The sequence below is a fragment of the Camelus ferus genome, chromosome 31 (assembly GCF_009834535.1).
Source record: "Camelus ferus isolate YT-003-E chromosome 31, BCGSAC_Cfer_1.0, whole genome shotgun sequence".
Classification (NCBI taxonomy): Eukaryota; Metazoa; Chordata; class Mammalia; order Artiodactyla; family Camelidae; genus Camelus; species Camelus ferus.
In genome coordinates this window covers 3,900,040-3,924,146 of record NC_045726.1, presented here as the reverse complement: position 1 = coordinate 3,924,146, position 24,107 = coordinate 3,900,040, and the positions used below count along the sequence as shown (strand labels likewise).

Genomic DNA, 24,107 nt, shown 5'->3' with positions numbered 1-24,107 from the left:
ACACTGTCACTTGAAAGGAAGTGCATATTTTAGGACTCACAGTTTCTTTTGGTATCTTTCTTTCTTTGAACCACAACCATGTGTCGTGGACATTTTCTGTGCCCTGTACTTTAAATGTGTGGCTTTTAAAACGCACAGACCTGACTTATAAAGCTGAATCCACTGGTGAATCTTAGCTTCTAGTCTCCAACTGTGCTAAGGAAAATGGTAGCTCTCGGAAGTCAGTTAACTGAAGCAGTGAGGTCTTACTGAAACTTTAGCCACAGCTGAGTTTTCTCATCCTCCCATGAGGCGGTTTCCTTAGGCTCATGGGGAACCGAGTTACGTTCAAAGATTTCCCTTTCGGTTCTTGAGACCACCGATTCATACTTCCCAGAGGAAGTCATCCTAAAGGGACGGCACGATGTCAAATCCAGCCCGCAGCCGCCCCTTTCCCCAAGTGCAACCTGCAGCCGCCCCTTCCCAAGTGCAAGCAGTCCTGAGGCTTCTCGACGTGGGTGCTCGGAGAATACAAAGGAACTGGTTTCTTCAGTGCTTTTATAACGGAAATAAAGGGTAAGGACAAGTCCCTGGGACATCAGTGGTTCAGCAGTGGTGACATTTTCCAGGTGCTCCCTCCTCCTGGAGGAAGGGCCGCGCTGTGCTGGGAGCCACAGAACCCCCGACACGAAATTGGCAACCTCCACCCGAGATGAGTCCTGTTTATGTCTAAGCTCCCGTCAGGCCGTCTGCAAATATCACATTTCATACATCCTCAATTAAACACCAATTAAGTTTTACAGAGAATTTTTTGTCTTGTCACCAAAGATTTCTTAATTCTTTACATGTGTTCACATGAACCGCAAGACACACCATGTTTATCCTGTCGAGTGGATTTATAGGCAGACCAAAGTGAAATTAGTCCTTGGCTAAATTCACTATGGCTATAATTTCATGACCGCCTAGCTCGAGGGCCAATAGCTCAATTTGTGTGGACAACAGATGTACTGTAACCTTATGGCCCAGAAGAGACCAATAAATAGACTGGCTTTTTGAAATTCAAAGCCCAGGAAATGATCAAATAGATTCTGAAACGAAACCAGACTCGCATCCAGCAGTCTGACCCCTAATCATCACTTTATCTCCCAAGACAGGGACAGAACATGGTGGGGAGCAAAGTAGCCCAGACGCAACCCAACTTCCAAAACCATCTGACCTTGTCCTGCTCCAGCCGAGGGAGGCAGCCCCCGTCCGGACGCGAGGAGCACGCAGATCTTTAATCACTGTCCCTAAGAAATGACGATAAAATACTCAGGGGAACCTACTACCACGCCCGCGCGCTGCGGGAGCTGTTAACACTTAGGGTGCATCTAACCGCTCCCACATCTGGGGTGCAGCAGGGAGGATGAGCATGAGGACGTGGCGTCTGCAGTCGGGTCCCGGTGCTGCCTGGTCCGGAGACCAGTCCTCTCTCTGGGGTTGAGCCTCCCCGTTTGCGAGAGATAAACCAGATCGGCATCTTCTCAAACGTTTCCCGGAAAACTGTTCACAGCCAGTGGGCAGATCCCACTGAAAAGGGTTCCAGGGCCAAAGGGGTTTACAAAGCGCCAGGTTGAACAAAGCCAAGCACCCACCTGTACTGCAGAACTCTCTGGAACTTGGGCTGCACCAGCGTGCACTGCATTTCCGAGATGGGCTGGCGGTGGGCATTGCTCTCAGTCTTGCTTGACTGTAGAACACATGTCCCGAGAACCCTGCTGAAGGATGAGCGTGGTGTGGAGCATCCCCCGGGCTGGACGAGCGCCGAGATCCTAGCTAACCTGACTGAGACACTTACTGAAGCAGTGGCTGCTAACTTTTCACAAGTGCCTCTTCTAGTGCTGCCGGGACGTCGGGAAGATGCCTCCCCTCCCGGCGGCCCCAGACCTGGTGTCGGAGTCCCACTCGGCACCTGAGCTGAGACATGCTAGTCGTGCTGGATTTTAGCAGGCTACGTTTAAACACTGTTTGCTTAGGAGTCAACGTGAAATGCTGATCGCTAACCTCTCAACTCTCCTTGACTGTGAACTCTTAAGATTTTTCTTTTCTTTCCTTTTTTTTTTTTTTTTTGGCCATGACACAGTAAGTTACTGGGTTCCCCACCCTCTTTGGAAAACGCTCAAGGTGACCACAGAACTTCCACACTGGGGCATTTCTGAGAGTGAGGCTCCATTAACAATGACGGTAACATGCAGGGACTGTGCCAGGAAACCAGGATGTGCAGACATCCCCGCGAAAGCAACCTGGACGTGTGGCTTTAGTGGGCTTCATCCCTGAGAGTGGACGAGAGTGAATTTCCCAGCCCGTGAAGGAGAAGAGCCCTCCTGTTACGCAGGCACAAACCCTCACGCCGTCCGTGCAAGGACACAAGTCCTCCCGCACAGCCTCTCAGTCACTCCAGAGCTGCCTGCCCAGGAAGAGTGTGCTGAGCGTCTGCAAGCCTTCAAGGCGCCGGGGAAGGGCCTGGGCAGGAGGCAGGGCTGGAAACGGTGAGGGCGCGCCTTCGGCGGTTTGGTTGCCAGGCGACAGCAGGTAATTATGGGCTACGCTGGTGACCGGGCTACATTCCGAGGGGAGAAGCGGGAGCGGTCCGTCAGAGCCTGTGGTTTTCGACACTTTTGGAAGCTGCCCACTCAGCACAGCGACGACATCAGGGTTGGGAAACACACAAGGACCAAAGCCACGGCGGGGACGGGTGGCAGGTCCCCTGCCTCCTCGACTCCATGGGATGAAACCTGCCCTCGGGAGCCTGGGCGGGGACTCCAGGAACCCATCCCCCCAAAGTCAAGTTCCAAAGGCCATCTCCCACTTTCCCGGTTTATCCGCCAGCCCCTCAGTTTGGTTTCTTGCCTGGATGCTGCTGAGGGGCCCCTTCAGGGAAAAGCTGAACCTTGAGGGGGAAAGGGCTTCCCTCTCGGGCTCCCACGTCCTCCCCTGCCCTCCCCGAGGAGCTGCAGCAGCATCAGGCAGAGGCTGGGGGACTCGGGGCCTCCTCCATGTGCACCTGGCTGGCCCAGTCCCGAGCGCCATGCGGCGGCTGCTGCGGTCCCCAGGGACCACCGACACTCAGGGGCAGAGCGAGCGTGTGCAAAGTTCACGTGCACACCAGTCCGGCCCCGAGCCTGTCAGACGCAGGTTTGCAAGGTACAGGGTCCCAGACACCACATCAGAGCCGCCCCCCACCCCTACTCGTCCCTTTTCTTATTTTGTCTTCCTCCCAACGGCCAGTTCAGAGGGCGGCCTCCCAAGGAGACAGCATTCCATCTTGAGACGTTAGGTGTAGAAGGAAGTTTACTGCCGGCGGGCAGCGCTCAGGGGCCTGCACCTGCCACCCTGTCAGTGAAACAGCAGCCCTTTCCTCACGCTGTGTGCACACAACCACACACACACGTGCACACAACCACACACACACACACACACAAAACCACACACACACACCATATGTACACACAAAACCACACACACAACCGCACCGCACCCCAGACTCTCACACACACACACACCTGGATTAACCGTCTTGACACGCTGGAGTCAATTTCCGGGGACAGCGAACAGTCTCGGTCTCAAACACCCGGAGATGCTGCTTTGTGATGACCTTTCCGATGCCAGTCCCGCAAGTTATTCTCAAAATAGCGTCTGCCCCTCCTCCCAACAATCCGGAGCAAATACATACGTTTGAATCTGCAGAAAAGCGAGCCATTTTCCAGGAAAGCTGTGTCCCCTGCCCGGTCCTGGAGCTGCCTGGGGCCGGGCGGGGCGGCGGGCGTGGGAGCAGGAAGCCGGGCGAGTCACACCTCGTGCCATTTGGCCACTGAACAAGGTGCACAGTGGCGCTTTCCAGCGCACTCAGGTTTTCAGAGCAAGTTACCTGCCGCTGGCATTTCATTCCAACAGGCTGCCTTTTTTTTAAGTGTTAAAATTAATGTTATGATCGGACACACACTTAAATCCTTTTCTTTGAAAAGTACGGACTTTGATGATGAAAAAGCAGCCTTTCTGATGCCAGCGCCCCCACCTGCCACGCACCACCATTTAGCGCTTACATCCCGCAGGCTCCCAAGCTCCCGGGGTCGCACAACACAGGGCTTGTGGAAACTGGCTTCAGAGTCCCTTAAAGACTTGGCAGAAGACAAAACAAAACAAAAAACTCTTAAAACCATTATGCAGTGTGTGTGTGGGGGGAGGCTTTAGCATACGGTATTTACTAGTGACAGGAAATGCTAACAGGCCCTTTGCTTGCACAGCAAATAAAAGCATGTGTTTTTGTATCTAAAAAATGTCACTGCTGATAACGGCTCCATGTTTGTGCTGTGCGGGGAGGAAGAGGCTGCTCACGATTTGCCTTGGGAGGGGTCTAACTCCCAGAGTCCAACGTGTGTAGTGGGGTGTCCAGAACACACGACCTCCGCCCCGGCCGCCCCTCACTGGGGCTCCTAAGAATTGCCTGTGACAAGGGAGAGTGACCGTCAGCTCTCTCTGGCCTGATCTCACAGTCTCCCCTTCACCTTAATGTTCCATTGGTCCAGTTTTTCCATGTTATTTGAAGCTGGGCTTAAAAACACTTGCTCATGTACTAGGTTTGGTCAATTTTGAGAGAACTTTAAAAAAAAAAAAACAACCCTGAGGTTTCTTATGGCTAAAATTATTCCATGTGCCCAAAGATAAAATGGATAGAAGTGAGTTAGTGAGTTCCTTGTCACGAGATCTGCTGAAGATGGAGAACAGTGGGCAGGATCTTGTAGACAGAATCCGAGGGCGAGATGGGTGATTGGCTGGGAGAGCATGAGGACGGGGGCTGTGACAGCCTTTCTTTTAGGAAACGATTGACAGCTGATGAATGAAAATGGAACAGAAGATCTAAGCCTGGTCGCTGGACACTGAAGAACAGCACAATCCTCTTAATCATGGCGCATTTACGAGATCAGCCTAATTTAAACAAGATAACAAGATTTCCAGGGGATTTTCAACTAGGATGGTCTATCTGGGGTGCACTGGCTGTTCAACGGAACTTTCCTTCGGCACACAAAATGCTACAACGTTTCCGTGTTTATGATCAGTTTGCATCACATGATACACTTTAAAGAACTGTTTCACACTTTGTACAAAAACCCAGGTCAAGGTGACACTAGGGCATTTCCTCTAAAAGAAATGCTTCCTAAATTTAGCCACATTCTTTTCTTTTTTTCCCCTCCACTTTTTCTTAAAGCAGAGTCAGTAGTCACATTCATTATTAATTTGACTTGTACTAAAGTTTCCTTTTTTTCTTTGCTGAAGTTCACGTTAGCCTCACTTCATTGAAGTAGAGCCTCTCATTTTAAAAATATTCGTCAGGAAATCACACGCTCAAATTCAAATCCAATGAGGTGTGATTTAATTTTGCAAAAGCTCCTTTGAGGGTTTGGAAGAGATTATTTAAAATTCTGTCATTTAACTAAAGGATGATTGTCATAAACTTTATTTTGCAAATGGATTGATACTTTTTGGAATATCCTGCCCTTGCCCCCAATTTTTTACATCATTCTTATTTTCCAATGCTCTCCTTGGAGAAGAATCCTACCACCCAAAATATGAAGACAAATCCTGACTTCTGCTTGGGATTGGAACACCGGCAGGCATGTCTGCATTCTCTGCAGAAGCGTCTCAGTGCCGGGGTCCCGCCCGCTGTGTGGGTCCTCACAAGCTATCCCTCCTCAACACCACCACACCCCCTACCTTCCAGTGTCTATGCAGAGGGTCCCATCAGGTGTTGTCCTGTTCTCAGAGGGAAAACAGCCAAACTAACAGAAAACCAGGCCTTGGGGTGGTCATGCAGAACAACTATTTTAAACTGTGCACTTCAGTCCAAAAGCACCTCTCCTGAAAAAGAGGCAAAAGGCGTGTTTTTTGCTCAATATACACAATATACGGACATTCTTAATCAGGACCTCTCATCTTTTGAACTTACCCTCGTGTCACTGAGGAGAGGGGTAGACCTTCCTCCTCTCCCTCATCTCTTCTTCCTGTACAGCATCACTGTGACTTCCATCATTACGATTAGGTATTTCCTAGCTCTAAAATTCTGGTAGGAAGAGAAAGATGTTTTCTGGCCAGTGACTAAAGAGTTAACCTTAGACATTACAAAGAAAATGTTAAATCTGCTGCCAGGTTCTTTATGGCAACGTTAAAAGCTAAAAGAGTCTGCCCAACACTCTGGAGCCTAATAACGTAATTGTAACTAGTACACCGAGGAGACGGAACGGTTCTAACACAGCTTTAGGAGTGATTTATCGACCCCTGCACAGTAATTCTTCAGCAGTTCATAGAACCGGGATTTATAGATTTATTCCTAACTTCAGGAAAAATTACCTCCGCTCTTGAACCCTATGCCTTCTTGCATCCATCTCTGAACTGCAATTAGCTAATTAGATCGTGACCCCGGGATGGCATTCCCCGCCTCCCATCGCCCCCCAGGGGACAGAATCTGGTTTTCAAGTCTGGACTGCATCACTTCATCTTTGGAAAGCTGTTTGTAGGGACGTTGTTATCTTTATTTAGCAAAGATCATCGTCAGAACGTACACCCTTTACGTGAAGGAAGAGGTGTTGCTCTTCATAACATTATATGCCTGGGATATGTGCAGGGGGGCAGGTTTCTAAGTGGAGGGGGTGGCAGAGGCTGGGGGCAGAGGTTTTCCAATTGAGAGCTGAGTATCTGAAAGCAAACGCATACATTTAAAACATAAGCTAACACTCCCATACACTGAAAATTACTGTTACTACCATGGGAACGGGGGTGGGGGTGGCATGGCTCAGTGGAGAGCCTGTGCTCAGCATGCACGAGGCCCTGGCCCCAATCCCCAGCACCTCTATTAAAAAACTGTAGCAGAACTAACGTGAGAATAGGAGTGGGTGTAACCTTTTAAGAAGAGAATTTGGCAACACTAACATTTAGACACATAGGCATCTGACCCAGTGGTTTCACGCCTGGAAATTTCGGCTCACACAAGGGCACAGGACACATGAAACCTACATGTACACAGATGTTCATTTTAGTGTTTCTTCTCCAGTAACAGGGAAATACATTTATCTTGTCCTAAATGTCCTTGAGACAGGAAAGGGCACCTCAGTTACAGTGCCCACACAACGCAGATTTTAAAAGTACTGTTAGAAGCAGCTGTCAAAAACACACTGTCCAGCAAAGCCACAGCAGCAGGGAATCCCCCACAGCCACATCTGGGGGATCAGACATGAAATTTCCAGTTTTTCAGTTACACTGAGCAGAGGGGCTGAGGCGCAGGGAAGACGGGGAACTTTCACTCTTCATTTTGGAACTTCCTGTGTGATTTCTTTTCTTTCAAGAAATATTCTAAGCAATATTCTTTGCACAGGTTAAACTTATTAAAAGTGAACAAGATTTTTTTAAAAGTGAACAAAAAGGGCAACCTCAAGAAAAAAAAAAAACCATGATATTATTAGAATACCCAACCTATGCGGCATTTTAAAAAGCTGAATTCTACAGACTTTTTAGGGCAATTGTCCTATGAAAGAGGCCTGCATTATCGTTTCACCATTTAACTCCTACGGCCTTTAACCCATATTTTATTTGTCTCTACCCCGTACAGCTGTTAGAATGATTCGACAAGGCGGCGCACGTCCACCCTTTGTTGAGGCTGGTGCCTTTGACTAGAAAAAGTTAGCGGGCTGTTACAGCCTCTTAAGAAGCTAAGGGAACAGTTCGCTGTGGGGGCAGGAGGCACATTAAGAAGAGTCTCAGACTCCAGGTGGACAAAACCTCTGCTCCCTTGGAGAGCACCCCCCTCCACCTGCCTCGCACGCTGATGTGCTTGAAATAGCTGCCTTTACTCTCGTGGGCCCGGGGAGCTTCCCGCTGCAGGGAGGGCCGGCGCACGCTTCCTGAAGACGTGGTCCCAGCAAGAACGGAAGGGGCTGGATTGGAGAAAACTGCTGTGAGCGTGCGGTCCCCTACGCTTAAGGGGACACACCTGGAACTGGACCCACTGAGGCAAAGAGATGTGACGGAGGTTCACAGCAGCCCGGGGACTCTCTCATCTGGGCTCAGCCAGTGGGCGCGGGCATCGCGGGGCGGCAGAAACGAGTGTGTGGAATGTGGCACGTTCGGGCTGAGTTCTGTTGTGTTTCCTTAACGACCAAGCAACGGTTTACGGGACAGTGCTTGGCTCTGCTGAGTCAGCGTCCCAGGAACAGGACGCTTTTGACTGTGGAGCGATGCTCGCAGAGGCCAGAGGACCACGCCCTGGCGAGGATCTTGAAGATCCAGCCGGGAGAAGGGGTGGCTGGTGACGGAGCAGGTGCAGACACGGGCGTGAGAGCGTGACGCACCCGCTCACACCGGATTCGCTCCCGGGGCAGCGGGCGGGCAGGCGGGGGCCGCGAGCGCGCACACTCATACGGTATTTCCAGATAGGTCCGAGAGGAGGGCGGATGTGGGCGAGTAGGGTCACTCCCTGCCACAACCATGTTTATCCCAAGTCTGTGTGAGAAGAATGACAGGCGCCAGCACGAAGGGAACACGGACGAGGGGCCCAGGAGCAGCTGCCTGGCGCAAGGTTCACCCCGAGGGGTTCCGCAGTGATTCTCCCAGGGGCTCCTCCCCTCCTTGGATGTATTAGGACCCACCTGGCAAGTCTCCCACCTTCTGGGCAAGCACGATTTACATGCTCTTTCTTGAGGGCATCCTCTCCTGTTAATTCACACCCAGAAGGACCAAAGAAGCTTTCGCTCAGGACTCTGGAGAATTTGAGTCCATCTGTGTGAAATGGCCCGTTGTCTCCCTCCATTCTGCCAGAGTCCTAGTTTTTGTCCCTCAAGAGGCAAAATAGCTGTTTCCAATGAACACAGACAGGTCTCAATGTCGAAGCTGCTGTTACCAACTGGGAGCATTTTCCCAGCGGCCGCTGCAAACTGTGGGGTGTGGTTCTCTGTCTGGAACACCGGGGTCTCTGGTGGGTAAGGGAGGAAAAGCCGCTTATGGGACTGCTGGGCAAGAGCTGTGTCTGGACCTCTCTGGAGGTTACTAGGTCTCTAGAGGAAGCAGACAAACCAGCAAACAGCAGAGACTTCATGTCAAGTCACCCTCAGAAGCCGTGAGCAACCCCAGAGAATGGCCTGAGCGGACTGATGGGGCGGGGGGGGGAAGAAACAGGAAGGGCCCAGCCATGTTCTAAGCGTGCACTTCGGATAAACCAGGAAAATGGGCGATTCTGCCGCAAAGACAAACGTTCAGTGCGCGGGCGGGGGCTCTCCACCCTGGGGGGGCACGGTACTGGGCGGTTATGTTGGGGGCTCTCGCTGCAGACCCGTGGGGCTTTTCTGCAAATACTTTTGGGTGCATGTCCCCCTCCCACCCCCCTGTCTGTTCAGCAAGATCTCTCTCATGCAGGCTTATTATTACTGGGGTCTGCTGTTGGGGTTTGTCTTGTTAGCAGCCTTAGAAACATCCTTTTCTGTAAAATTTTAATGATCAATCCTGCACTCTGAAAATAATAAGCGAATAAACACATTCCACTGTAAAAAGAAAGCCAGAGAACCTCATTTGCACTGCAGTCCGCGGTCAGCCAAGCCTTCGTGAAGAATTTACCCCGTGTCTGCGGGGGTATTTTCATTCTAACCTTCACCCTCTCCCAGGCCTTCTTCTTGGTGTAAAGGCTCCTGCGATGTTGACAGGGGAGCCTCTCTGAAGCTGGCTGAGGAAAGGAGGGTCAGCAAGACAGGAGTGACACCACGTGCCCTTGAGCGGGGGACTGCCAGCGTTGCTTTTTCTTTCCCAAACGATTTTCGCTATGAAAATTGAGACTCAGACTACGTTTCCACAATACTTTCTGCACAAGTACCCTTTTATGTGCTATTAACCTAAATATCTTCATTTTTTAGTAGTTTTGAGGACTGAGATCCTACCGTATTTACACCATTACGTGGGGACGTTAGCTGTGTTTTTAAATTGTATTGTTACGCGGGACGCGGTGCTATATTCCTGAGTGATGAGGCTTACACAGTGTCCCTACCCTCTGAGACTCCGTAATGGAAGCATCGGGGCTAAGATGCCATTTATTCTGTGGCTGTTTCTATGGTCATTGCTCAGAGCTACGGAAATTAATCTTATGCCACTGATTCGAGGGGAAAGCAGAGGTTTAAGCAGAGGTTTAAGCCAAGTGGTGGCCACAGGCCAGGTCTTGATTCATGCTTGGAAGGCTCGGGGACACCAAGTCACCATCGAGGCCTGGAGGCCACTTTAGTTGGATGTCGGGTTGGTGTTAGGACTGTTTCGGGAGAGGAGTATTTCAGGGTGGGTGGTGAAGCTGCAGGAACGGACAGGCTGCTGTCTCAGATGCAGAGCCCCGAGCACTGCACACGCTGCTCAAAGTCTGGGACAAAGCCCGGGGCCGGAGTCCTGCATGGAGACCACCGCGGTGGCTCTGATGTGGTCTGCGCTGGGACCAGAGGGAGGGGCTCTGACTCAGACCCCCCAGCTCTCCACAAGGGAGCCTCTCAGCGTCACAGCGGGCGCCTGCCCTGGGCCCTGGCCTGCCCTCCTCCGAATGCTGTGCAGGCAAGTCGGGCCCAGGTCTGCTGAGGTGAAGCCACATAGTCCTTCCTGTCCCTTGAGCCCCTCTGTCACCTGGTGATGAAGTTGCCCCCAACCTTCTCAGAGCAGCAGGTAATACTTAAGGCTCAGCGTCCTCATGAAGTCACTTCCTAGTTTTTAATACCTCTTTGTGTCTGTTCAGGGCCTTTTTCCTCTTCCAAGAGCTAAATGTAAGAGTTTGCCATACGTTATTCCAATAATCCTCATCACAGCCCCGTGCCAGGGCTGGCTGGAGGGCCATGCTCACGGGTCAAGGTCAGCCCAGTGACAGCCCTGCTCACACCGGGAAAGGCTCCCTCTCTCTGTGCAGCTCGCCAGAGCCAGTTATTTTAAAACGCTTCCAAGAGGCCACAAAGATAATAGATAATAGATAATAGTAATAGTAATAGTAATAGTAATAAGCAACCTAAATGTCCATTGACAGATGACTGGATAAAGAAGCTGTGTTGTATTTATACAATGGAATACTACTCAGCCATGAAAAAGAGTAAAATAATGCCATTTGCAGCAACTGGATGGACCTTGAGATTGTCATTCTAAGTGAAGTAAGCCAGAAAGAGAAAGAAAAATGCCACATGATATCACTTACATGTGGAATCTAAACAAAAAATTGACACAAATGAACTTATTTACAAAAGAGAAATAGACTCACAGACGTAGAAAACAAACTTATGGTTACTGAGGGGGAAGAGGGGGGAAGGATAAATTAGGAGTTGGGGATTAACAGACACACACCACTATAGATAGATAAACAACAAGGTCCTACTGTAGAGCACAGAGAACTGTATTCAAAATCTTGTAATAACCTATAATGGAAAATAATCTGAAAAAGAACGTATGTACATATGTAGAACTGAATCACTTTGCTGTACACCTAAATCATTGTAAATCAACTCTATTTCAGCAAGAAATGCAAAAAAATTTTACAAAAGTAAAAACAGTAACAATAATGGCCCTAACATCTAAGGAGCGTTGACTCTGCAGGTGTTTTCTGCGTGTTCATCACATGTCACGAATTCAGCTCCCCAAAGACCCCAGGAGAGAAGGCAGCTGTTAGACCCGTTTTAAAGAAGAGGACACAGAGGTGGTGGGAGGTGAGGCGATGGGCCCGTCACACAGGAGGTGGCCCAGCAGGGATTCCAACTCCCTCATTTGCTTAAAGGGATCAAACTCTTACCCAGGATTCTGCCCCGCCCTCCCTCACGAGCAAGGTTGCAGATGGTGCAACCGAGGACACAGGTCTCTGTGTCTGCACACTGAGCACAGCTTACTAACATGGAGCCGGGCGGGGCCGAGCACAGGGACACGGGTAGCGTTCAAGGGCAGTGCGGAGAATGCCGGTTCAGGCTGGGGGCCGCCCACACCGCAGGCGTCCTCTCCTCACCCCCACGGGGACTTCGCTCCACAGGCCGGGTGCTCAGTGCTGGGGTCACTGCCATTCAGCGGAAGAGCCCCAGTTACAAACAGGTCTGCCCCTGATGCAGGTGCCACTCCTATCACACTGCAGGGGAGGCTCCTACTTCAGATGAAGGAAACACTGCCTCTGAGAAAGAGCAACAGAGATTTGGAGGTGGGGAGGAGTTACCATGTGCAGCAAGGTCCCCGCCCCAGGCCCCATTCCAAGTTCCCTCTGTGCCCTCTGTCCCTGCCACCAAGGGCCGTGTCCGGTAGCCCTTGCCCTGCATGGCCATCAGACAGAAGACAAGTCACCCCGTGGCCCAGAGGCCCTGCTGCGTGATGGGAGAGAACAGGCTGGTCCAGGGAGACAGGGAGCCTGGAAGCCCCCTTGTTTGCTCGTGGAGAGGATTTGAGGACACCACCTGCTAAACCCGGGGCAGACTTGGGGCTCCACCAGGGCTCCACCCACATTGGGGAACCCCTGCCTGTCTCCCAGAGCAAAGGGCTGTCCTGATGTAACCGGGCACCCTCTGGGGACACCGCAGGGCTCTGAAAGAAGAGTGGCTTCCAGAAAGCACGGCTCTGTGTCACCCCCAGGGGAGCACGCTGGCTCAGTCCTGCCATCCACAGACTCGGGCAAGCTCGGAGCATCATCTCTGACCCAGACGACGGGGATAAAATGGTGCCTCTGTCACGGGAGCAGCAGATGAAAGGAGAAAGTGGAAGGAGGGAGGGAGGTGCCCACCAGACCTCAGGGGACACTGCTGCCCTTAGAGTGCAGATCTTCAGGAGAAGCCCAGATGCAGGCCTCGGCCACACGGCCCCAGCCTGTGAGGTCACCCGGGCCCACACGTGTGAGCGCGTGGCCTCGTGCCGTCACACTGCTGCTTTGCACACCCCTCAGTGGGCTGCCCTCCTCAGAGCACTCGTGCAGAGGGAAACTCTGCTTTCTCAGCAGACGGAGTTTCAGACTGCACTGGTGGGTTCTCCGGACACACTCAGGTCGGTGGTAACAAGCAGCCTCGTGCCCTGGAGATTGGGGGCCCACCGTGCACCCCCACAGATGAACAGCAAGATCTAGAGCAGGGACCGGCAGCCAGTGCACCACGACCACTGCTAACACCGCAAGTGCCACTTTCTGGGCTGCAAGCTCCTAGCAGCTTAAATATCAAAACCAAAAGGGAAAAAAAAAAAGAAACCAAATTGTTTCCTGTGTATTATCCTCAAGTCAGACAATCTGGGGATGAATTCCCCCCAGAAGCAATCCTTCCACTGTGGTTAGCAAACCAGACGGCCTTCCCCTTTCAGTTTAACTTGACCTGATTAAGGAGACGGCGGAGGACTTGGCCACCAAGCTCCAAGACCCTCCAATGAGCACTCTTCCCTGACTACCAAGTTACAACATAAAAGGTGACTGCTTACTTCAGCAAAACTGCAGCTTTCAGATAATATTCTAAGGCTCTCAGGCGGGGTTCCAAGCACCCCTCCTCCTGCAGCCCCAAGTTCTCCGCTGTCCCCTCAACGAGCCCTCCCACCTGCTCAGGACAAGGCCAGGCACACACCTGACTGTCACTCTGGAGGCTTCTGTTTGGAAATCTCTCTCCCAGATGTCACAATACAACCGCCACCGCGGTGGGGGAGAACAGGGCCTCCACACCGCGCCCTGTGTTGTCAAAGCGTGTTTCTGTTTCCAGCCACTGTCACAACCTGGACATGTTTCTTCAGGAGCGCGGGGAGGGGGCGCCCGTCGTGCCGAGGACACCAGCACTCGGAGAGGGACTACGGAAGGGGCGGCGAGTGGAACACGCCCCCGAGCCTGGGAGGCCACTGGGGTCCCGGTCAACTTGCAGCCACTCTGTTGGAAGGCTTTGACCCCAGAGACGGCTCTCCAGGACGGCACTGCCCCGTCAGTGACAGATGCATGGAGCAGTCTCGGCGGGACCTCTGACAGACACGTGGAGCCCGCCGGACTCCAGGGACGCGGATGTAGAAGGGCCCGTGCTGTGAGCAGAGAGCACGGGCTCAGTGCCTGGAGACGGGGGCCTGGGCACCACGTGGGGCCACCCGGACGTGCTTCTGGTCAGTGAAGCATCACAGGACACAAGGCAGGGAAGGAGCCAGTGCGATGCCTGGTCTGCTGGGAGGCCCCGGTTCACGCTGACCATGCTGCCCCTGCCCTGGGGTCCCCAGGGTTTCAAAGATCAAGGTGGCGTGAGCTTTGCTGAGCGCAGGACGGCAGAACCAAGAAGTCTCTTCCTGAGGGAGTTGGCAGGGAGCTGTCCTCAGCGTGGTCTGAGTGATGCCCGGCGGGGGCGCAGGGCTGGACGGGTCCCCAGACGAGCCTGCTGGCGGGAGAGCGATCAGATGCCCTCTCGTGACCAGGGTTCAGGTCCATCGTGCGACTGCACCTGAAAGGCTTCGGAGAGACAGGCTTTCTGATCCGGAGCCGTGGACCCTGATAAAATCCGGGGCCAAAGCTCACCCCAGGGCTGAGTGGGGGGCTGGGCAGGGTTCTCAAAAGAGAGAAATCAGACAGGCAAAGTGAGGGACCAAACACACGATGGAACCAGGGCCGGGTGGGCGTCCCGGGTGGGCAGGGATCCCTCCGAGGCCACAGTCTGGGCGAGGAGAGGTCTGCGGCTGGTGTTTCCACGCCAGCTTTGTCATAGGGCAGAGCAGATCACCTACATTCAGACAGTCTGCTCCAGAAAGGGCAGTTTAAGGGAGGGTTTCTTCAAGTCTGGTCTCCTGACGCTGCAGAAGCCTCGGGGATGCTTGTAAAAATGCAGATTCCAAGGCTACACTCAGGCTTCACAAATCAACATGACTTGGAGCCAGGGCCTCGGAATCTGTATTTTTGACGAAAGACCTCCCCGCCATGCTTCAATCTTGGGATTTTTAGAAATTCTAAGCTTTTAAACCCACTGAAAGATGGTAAAGTGTAAAGAATTTAAAGACAGGAAACTCGAGTTCTAACTGTGGGTATGTGGCCTTGGGAGTCACTGGACCTCACTGAGCCTTCGTCCCTTGGTGTGTACAAGGGGACAACACACTGTCTTCACCAGGGCTGTGCACGCAGCTGGAGGTCAGTGTCATCCATAAACACAAAGGTCTGTGATTAGCAAGAACTGACCAGCGGGACAGCCCTTAGCTGGACAACTCCTGGAAGGCTGGCCAGCCCGCTCTCACTTCATCACTCTGCCCAGTGGTCGGTATGAGAGCCCCAAGTGGCCAGGTGGACGTGATGCTCTGCAAATCCTGGAGTCAGAGGGAGAGGAGCCGTGAGGGGCCAGCCGTCTGAGGGGTCTGCTCCTGCCTGGGTGAAGCCAGGTGCATTTAAAGGGCCAAGCCCCTGGGGGTCCCGGAGACAGTCCTGGGGTTAATTAAGGGGGAAGAGGTGGAGGAGCTGGACGGGGGACCCGTGGAGGTGACGGGCTGGAGGGGCTTGGGAACAAAGGAGAAAATTGTTCAACAGGAGATGTTCTGGATGATACACGGAGGAAACGGTCATTATCACAAACACGGCTACACGACGTCCAGCCAGGAGGGGATGGTAAGGTCAGAATGCCCACCGCGATCCGGCTGGGGCTCAGAGAGGAGTGTGGACGCCAGCCACGCGGCCAGGAGCGGGCCCCGGGAGGCTGAGAGCACTGCCTCACCGCACCCTTCCCAGCTCGGGGCTTCACGGCTGGAGGGGCAGAGCCCCTGGACATGGCTCAACAGACAGAAACAAGGACGATGAAGCTGCTGGGGAGCAGGCCTGCGGGGACAGCGGGGGGGGGGGCTCTCCTGGCCCGGGGGTGGGAGGTGCCAGGGACCAGGCCCCCACCCTGCGGAGGAGGCAGCCCGGCAGGAGGGCTAAGGGAAGGGAAGCAGGGCTTGTGGTGGCTGTTCAGGGTCCCAGTGGGCTCCTGTGACAAAGGACAGACTCCTCTCTGAACCCTGGCCCGGGGCCACACCAGCCTGGGGAGGTGGGTGTGATAAAACGCCGATTCAGAGTGTTTTGACAACTGGACGGAAAGGCAACGTGCGTGGGTCTGGAATCGGCCCGGCTCTGCTCCAGAGCTGTGACCCAGGACAAGCAGGTATCTCCTCCTGACCTCAGTCTCTGCACCAGTGAAATAAAGGTCGTGGTCTAGACGCCCCGAATAGCCACATGCTGCCGGGTTCCGGAGTCACAGGGTGGGTGCCTGTTACATGTTCAAGTTCGCCTTCCGAGGTTGTGAAAACAGGAAAGGATCAGTGGGGTGGTGGGCACGGATCTGGGCCTGGAGGGCTGGTGCCACGCAGTGGGGGACAGGCCAGCTGTGGGGGACAGGCCAGCTGCGGAGGACAGGCTCCTGCCTACCGGCAGCATCTGCTTCTGAGCAGAAGGTGGAGAGAAGGTGGGGTTCCCACGGGAGGCCGACAGGCCAGCTGGGAGCCAGGAGAGTGGGCAGGACGGCTGTGGTCCAGTGCCCGGCAAAGAGGAGGCCCTGTAAGCCTGGACCCGGGGTGGACTCGGCCGCTCCTGCGGCCACGCAGGGGGCCGGGGCCGAACACGGCAGGGAAGGCCCGGATCTTCAGGATCTGGGGAGGCGGGCCGGGCTCCCCTCTTGTCTCCGCTACCTCTGAGCCTCGAGATCTTGGGCAAGACATTCATCCTTGTTAGAACGTGATTGCCAGGTGATGAAACGGGGGTCACAGATCTACCCAATATTTTTGTGAGGATTGGACATGATTACATGCCTGACACATGGCAAGGATGGAAAAACTGCTGTAATTCTGCTCCGGGCCTGGGAACAGAATGAGGGTGGAACAAAAAGAACCTCAGTGGCTCAGGGTTTATAGGAAGGACCTGAAACTGGACTGGCCTCCTAGCAGGTCACCCACGTTCCTCCCTCGGACCCTCGGGGATCCTGAACTTTGAGGGAGCTATTTTTACTACTCCATTTCAGAGATGAGAAATCGAGGCTCAGAGTAGCAAATGCCTTACCCAGGCTCAGCGCGTAAGCCGTCGAGATGCGATCACTACTCAAGCCTTCCAGCTTCACAGTTGTTCCTTTTGTCCTGACACGCACTCCATGGGGGAGAGACGGTGCGGAGCATGGGAGACGGATCAGGGTGTTACAGTAACAACCACATTAGCAGAAGGACTTGAGAGGGTGAGACTGAACTTCTAATCCGGTCTGAGGCCGGAAAGCCCCTCATCCTTGGGAGGCGACCAGAGCCCACTCGGCCGCAGCCCAGGGAGGGGCACTGGGGCAGGCTCTCACCCTGTGGTCCCGCAGCCAAGGGAGGGGCACTGGGGTGGGCTCTCACCCAGTGGCCCCGGCGCCAACCCAGGACGAGCCTGTGCTCCATCCCCGTCTGCCGCCCACCCAGCCGCACAGGCAAGCGCAGGGCTAGCACAGCAGAGCTCTCTGTCTGTCGCACTTAGTGGGTGAAGAAGATTCTTCTGCTGTGTCCCCCCACCCACCAGCCGCCACATCTCTCCCTCCAGGAGCCTGTCCTGCACTTCAGGGTCAGTCCTGAGTCACTCCATGCTCTTCCCTCTCAGCAGACTAACCACCTCGGACCACTCCTTCCAGAACTCTCTCCCAAGCACAAAGCGTGCCTGGGACCCTTCCCTCCTGCTCCAGGGATCCCGGGACTGGACACCCACGTCCGGTGAGGCAGCTCCTGAGCCTCGAGGGTGGACTGCGGCCCCTCCCTCGCCTTTTCTCACCCCAGAATGCACTTGCACGCCCCCTGCCCCTGACTGTAAAAAAGGGTGACATTTTCTTCTCAAAATAGTTTAGATAGAGTCCTGCTGGAACCGAGGAGTATGACTAAATGATTTCTTAACGTCCCTTCCAGGCAGTGATTCATCAGACACAGAATTTTAAGCTGGAATGGACTGTTCTCTTCTGGGCCAAATGTCTCAGTTTTGCATATAAGGAAAGCGAGGTCTGTGGGGGTTGAGAGCTGTGCAGGCCGCCTGCGACCATGGGGGGAATGTGGGATCTGAAGTGAGAAGCTCTGTAGTCTGAGGCTGGAATCAACGAGCCACAGGCTGTGTGACCTGGAGCAAGTGCAGTGGAAGGGAAGCCACCTCTTCCCTCTGTGTGCTGTTCTGAGGACCGTGCGACGTCACATTCCTGGAGTTAACAGCGGCTTTGTCAGCATGCCGCACGGTGGACCAGCCCGTTCGAGGCCACTGCCGCAAGTCCAGGGCAGTTCGGTTTCCGTCAGAGGATGCTGCCTTCTTGACGCTTCGTCAGTTCCACGGCTGTAAGGTTTTCTTGTAAACCACGCCCATTTGATCGCGGTGTGCTTCCCTTGAAAGCCCTAGTTCACAGCCTCAAACTGTGGGACTCCTGACTGGCTCACATGGACTTGTTGGGGTCCCCCCAGCAGCCTTCCAGGATGTCACAGTCACGGCCCTCAGACCCGGACTAACAGCTTCCCAGGGACTGGGGGCGTGCCCAGGCGAGTTTCCCCGCAGCTTCTCCAGCCAGTGTCAGGGCACCAAAGTGGACCTTGGAGATGCTACTTAATGGCTTTTAGTGGCCTGTTCGGCTATAGCTTGTACCTCCGAGACCGGAATACTCAGGTGATAACAGACACTCCAAGTTCACAATGGACAGACCTCTGGGAACTCCTTCAGCCGCAAGAGGTGCTTCACCTGCCAGTCTGTGGTCCACAGGGGAGAGGCGGGACTTGGCATTTGAACCTCGCTGGACTCTGAGCCCGGCCACCACCACTGGTGCACTGAAAGGGCTGACTGCGTTTCACCTGCCCCAGTGTTAATCCCAGGGCACACTGAGGCCTCACAGGTGGACCACCACCAGTCTCCACCCACCCAGAGATGCCAAAATCCTGGCCAGGCTGATGGTCCCGCCTCTTGGTACCCTGTCCCCTGGGGCCGACTGGCTCTTGCCTCTTTCATAGCTGACGGCTGCCCATGCCTCCTGTCGCGCTGCGGAGAGCCCCGCGGCTCTCCCCCAACAATGGTCTTTGGCCCTTGAAGAACACAACAGAGAAGTCCCATTTTCCCTGTTTTCTTAAGCATAAAAAATGTTTTCAATTTCAGAAGGAATGGTGAGGTCAAGCCTACAACAAAAGGAGAGTATAGCTCTTTGCTCTAAGCAATAAAAAAGAGAAAAAGAAGGAAAATCCTATGAGCCAGTCCAGCCAACAATTTCCATGCAGGAAAAAAAGTTCAAGTTGGAGCCATGTGGTCTCAATAAAGCAGTAAAATATATTTTCTTTACCCTACACTTCATGTGCCCGTAACCCTCCCCGTAAATCATCTCCAGGCAGCCCCAAATCACCCTGACCGCAAATCACTTGGTGGCTCTGGTCTGGGGCGGTGGAATGTGCTGGAGTCGACGGGGCGGCTACCCAGCGCCCAGAGCCCCGCAAACCCGCCCGCCGGGCTGAGCTCGCACATGACATCATAGCTCAGCCATTCGGGAAAGAACTGCAGGGCCGCGGAGCAGCACACACCGCCGCAAACCACAGAGGGCAGATAAAGCGAGGAACAGCCTTGCTTGTGAAAACACTCGCCCATACCACGGGCAGCTGGCAGAGACGCGTTTAATTACATTCACAGAAACCCACTGCATCCTCAGCCCCACCGTCCTGGGAGCTGACCAGCACATGGGAAGGTCACTGGAGCCCGTCCTGCAGACGCCAGGAAAGCTCCAGGCTTGTCCCGCATCTCACAGCCTGTGCTCCAACTGGAGCTGTCCCAGCTGTGAAACCGTATGATCGGCTTTGAAGGTGGTTCCAAGTGAACTCGACCTTGATCGGGACCCACCTTTAAGTTGATAGCTGGAGGTGCAGAGCAGCCCAGGGGTGAGACATCAATTATTCACTCCATGATTAATTTAGGAGACACCGAGCTTGTCCTGGGCACAAACGGAGCTGGGGCGACCGCCACCTGTCAGCACATCAGAGGACCCGGAGCTGTGTTTTGAAAGTGCCACTGGAGCGTCTGTGTGTCTGTTTTTTCAAAAGGGGCTGTTCAAAGAGTGAGTCTATAGACTTTGGACAGTAGATGTACTGGGTGGGCCTGTAGGCACCTCAGAGAAAACAGGTTCAACAGGCGTTGGTAAAGGATGATAAAAGCTCAAGGGGAAACGCGGTCCGAGTAAAACCACTACTCCGAAGGGCACGTAGGCATCGTCTTACAGCAGCCGCTGAAGTGGGAATTTGAAAAGAGACGGCAGACTCTTCTATGAGACAAGACAGATGTGCCTGAAAACGCCCGCTGACTTGTCTAACTCTGACTCCAGGGAGGATGGTTGCTGCTAACTGTGGTCTGTGATTTTATCTCAGTGGAGTTTTCACTAGCAGAAAGCGAAAACAAGGGCCAGCAAATCCACACAACGAACACACAAACGACAAATGAAAACACCGTGGTAGGGAAAGCAGGTCTTGTCCCCCGAGGAACAGCGAAAACATCACACAGTTGGCGAGCAGCACACAAGTCTAGTGGTCACAGACTTTTCAGGAACGTGCTACTTTACAGCCTGGTACCATGTCTGGCAGCACTCTTCACCAGATGCCCAAGGACTCCTGCCCGTTTCAGGTGGGGGTGAGGGGAGAGCCCAAATGCACGCTCATAATATTTCACGGAAGCTCTAAAACAATGGCTGGAGAAAATGGAAGGCTCTCGGATTACTGGAAACAACCTACTGCCACTATGTGGGCAATTACGAGCTAGGACCTACGTTTTGAAATCGCTGGGTTCAGCAGAGCTTTCCCGGGGATCTATCCACACAGAAGTAAACAAGCGTCCCACTGAGCTCCACCTGGAAGTGTGAGCAGGACTATGCAAAGTCCTTCCCACCACGTGGACAGGACTCAACATAACCCACCAGGATGCTAAGCTGCATCCCAGGGCCTGGATCATCCTCGTCTTCATCCAAAGTTGAAAACCAACTCCAGCCCCCTTCTCAGGTGGTCCTCCTTCCTGGCCCTTGTCACATGCCTCGTCACCCATTTCATCAACTGCCTACCTGCCTGCCAAGCGAGAGGTGACGTCCACACCCCTGGGAAGCCCAGGTGTCAGGGTCCTAATGCTCATGGTGCAGGTGGATTGGGGGAAACCCCTCTTTAAAAGCTATGCAGGTTACTTCTGGACTAGCTAATTCCAAGAATTCACCAACACGAAGTATTTACAGAACTGTGCCGGCAGCGCTTTCCATGAAAACTAACGGGGGATGTCAGCTTTCCGGCTTGGTCTTTCCAGGGCAGACGAGTCGTCAGGAATGCATTCTTCCCTGTTGCATTCTGCCAGCCGCCTGCTTCCCCGAGAACACAGCCAGCTGAAGGCCGCCCCTCCAGAGGGCTTCCAGGAGGACCGGCGAGCGGGAGTGCCCCTTCTGACCTCGTCAGACAAAGGACTGCACTCGAGGGAAACCCAAGAAAACAAACGTGCCAGCAAACAACTTTCAGGCAACCGAAGAGCAACAAGAGTAGAAACGCCCAGATTTCTCACGGGAAACACCATGAAACCCTCCCTTAGAGTGTTTGCAGCCCCGCTCCATTCAGCGGCGGGCGCAGCCAGGCTGTCAGAGGCCGCCGCCCTGGGAAAGCCTCCTTCCACTTCGGCCAGGGATGGGGCAGATGACAAAGGACCTGGACTACAGACACACCCGGTGCAAACCGCTCCAGGCGCAGAGACGCCTGCAAGAGAAGCTTCTCTCCAAGTGTCACTTTTTAATGGAGAAAAAGGAGAAATTCAGCCTCGTGCCTCTCTCCCCTCCCCTCCCCCAGCCGTAACCGCCGAGAAGCTGCGGGAGCAGGAGCCCCCACGCCCCCCAGAGCGGCGCGGGGAGAGCTGGGGACCACCTCGGGCCGCCGCCGAGAGCGCGCCTGGCCCCGGGCACCTGCGTCCCTGCGGGGACCGCGGCGCAGTGTGGCCCCCGCGCCCCGCGCAGCTCGGACGCCGTCACTCACCAGCCGAGCGGCGAACACCCTCTGGCCCGAAGCCGTCTCCTCCCGGGGTCTTTCGGAGGGAGCTCAGCTCTTCCCCGCTCGCCACGCCGGGCTCTGGATCCGCTGGAGGAGGCGGGACGCCGCGGAGAAAGCGGGCGCGCAGCGCAGCCGCCAGCAGCCCGGCGCGCAGGCGGCGGGAAGACGTCTCGGCGTCGCCGGCCCCGCGGCCTCTCCGGCGGAGGGGGGCCTGCGTGTCAGAGGGGGGCCGGGGAGGGGAGGGGTGTGTCCTGGGGCCGGTGGAGGGGGCGGGGATGTGTCCCAGAGCTTTTGGGGAGGAGAGGGGGTGTGTCCCTGGGCTGCTGGGGAGGGGGTGGGGACGCGTCCTGGGGCCGGGGAGGGGGTGGGGACATGTCCTACGGCCGCGGAAGGAGAGGGTGTGTCCCCGGACTGCTGGGGAGGGGAGGGGGTGTGTCCTGGGGCCGGGGAGGGGGAGAGGGTGTGTCCTGGGGCCGGGGAGGGAGGGGGTGTGTCCCTGGGCTGTTGGGGAGGGGGTGAGGACGTGTCCTGGGGCCGGGGAGGGGGTGGGGGTGTGTCCTGGGGGTCGGGGAAGGGGAGGGGGTAAGTCCTGAGGCTGCTTGGGAGGAGGCGGGGATGTGTCCTGGGACCAGGGGAGGGGGAGAGGGTGTGTCCAGGCGGCTGCAGGAGACGGGGAGGGGGTGTCCCAGAGAGCAGAGCCACTAACTTTCAGAAATGAGGCTGAGAGGAAGGGAAGGCGCTCCGTCCCCGTCACTGCAGGCCCTGCGCACACAGAGCAGCGCTCTTCCGCAGGCCGACGGAGCAGCCGCCCGGGAGCAGGTAATAAGCAAGTTGCCCCCTCGGTTCCTGAAGCCTTTCCCTAAGACCCGGTTCAGTCAACCTCGCGTCTCTCAAGACAGCTTGGGAGGAAATCCGGGTAGTAGCTAGCAGTGGGTTTGTATTGGTTTTAACAGAGATCAGCTTCCATCCTGATCTCCCTCCCTACCCTCCCACGGGGGGTATCCTCAGTGACACTCTCCATCTGCCTTCCTTCTCATGAATTAAATGGCTTCTCTGATGTTGCCTCACTGCAAAGCTATAAATTAATTACCACATCACCCACCAAGCCCCTAGGAAGAGGAATGCCAAGAATAAATCTGAGCTTTGTTCTTTTGTATGTTGAACAAGTCTGTCATTAATCAAGCCTCTCCACCCACATGTAGGGAACAGACCCAAGGCTGGGACTCACTGTGAGATGTGTGTCTGGTCGCCCTACTGTCTTTCTGTGCATTGTGTCAGAGTGACTCAGCCACAACACAGATATTCTGGGGAAACAGGAGAGACAGGACCAACTGTTCAATAAAGACCTGCTTACTCGCCAGCTAGACCTGACTGGCAGACGGGGCGCAGTTTTAAACATTTTAAAAGGTTATTTCACAACTTGCAGTGTTCCCCATCTTTGAGTCACAGAACTGCTGGTTGTTGGTCAGTCTGAGAAACGGAAAACCAGGACTGCATTTGGAAATTTAACGAAGAAATTCATAAGGGGCCACGAAGCTATTAACTTTGGTGTAGCATATAAAAAGTTAGTGGCACGACAGACTCTTGAAGTCAATTAGAAGCCGTATCAGAAAGTGTCTTCCAGAAATAAATTCATCTTGAAAGGTCCAAAACAGGGATGGTGCAAAAAAAATTTTTTTTGGAATGAAAGTAAAACGTTGAGCTTAGTGCCCATCTTTATTTTATTATCCTGAGGAAGTGATGGGTCATGAAATATTCCATTTTTTTCTCCCTTAGGTAATTTCTCTCTCTCTTTGGGAACCAATGTAAAGTTAATAAAGGATGAGTTGAGTTTGCTTTTCAAATATTCTGGTAGGGGATATGTCCTTTTCTTTTTTCTCTACCCTTATAAGTGGAGTCACTGAATAACAGTCAGGGGCTTGGGTTCCCCCGGAAGTCATCACAGTGATGCTGGAAGCGGGGAGTCTCTCTAACACACATTTCAGGTCCTCACCACCTCCTCTTCTCCAGGAAGGGCTTAGAACAACCTTTCCTCTGTGAATCAGGAGGAATACTTCACTGATGACAACGCCCAGGCAAAGGCGGGAGAATAGTTGGGGACGAGGGGGTGGCATCGCTCAGGATGTAGTCACCGTGATCTCAGC

The 24,107-nt window shown here is 54.1% G+C and overlaps 1 protein-coding gene across 4 annotated transcripts in view; it reads right to left on the bottom strand.

Moving 5' to 3' along the window:
* The window catches only part of PALLD (palladin, cytoskeletal associated protein), a 283,240-nt gene that overhangs the window by 171,973 nt on the left and 87,160 nt on the right, over positions 1–24,107 (bottom strand). Inside the window, exon 1 of one of the 4 annotated variants that reach the window (XM_032470853.1) lies at positions 21,949–22,107. The exons of the other annotated variants lie outside the window; for them this stretch is intronic. The gene's annotated coding sequence lies outside the window, so the exon portion shown is untranslated. Of the gene's footprint in view, positions 1–21,948; positions 22,108–24,107 lie in introns of those variants that run through there. 4 annotated transcript variants of the gene reach the window in all.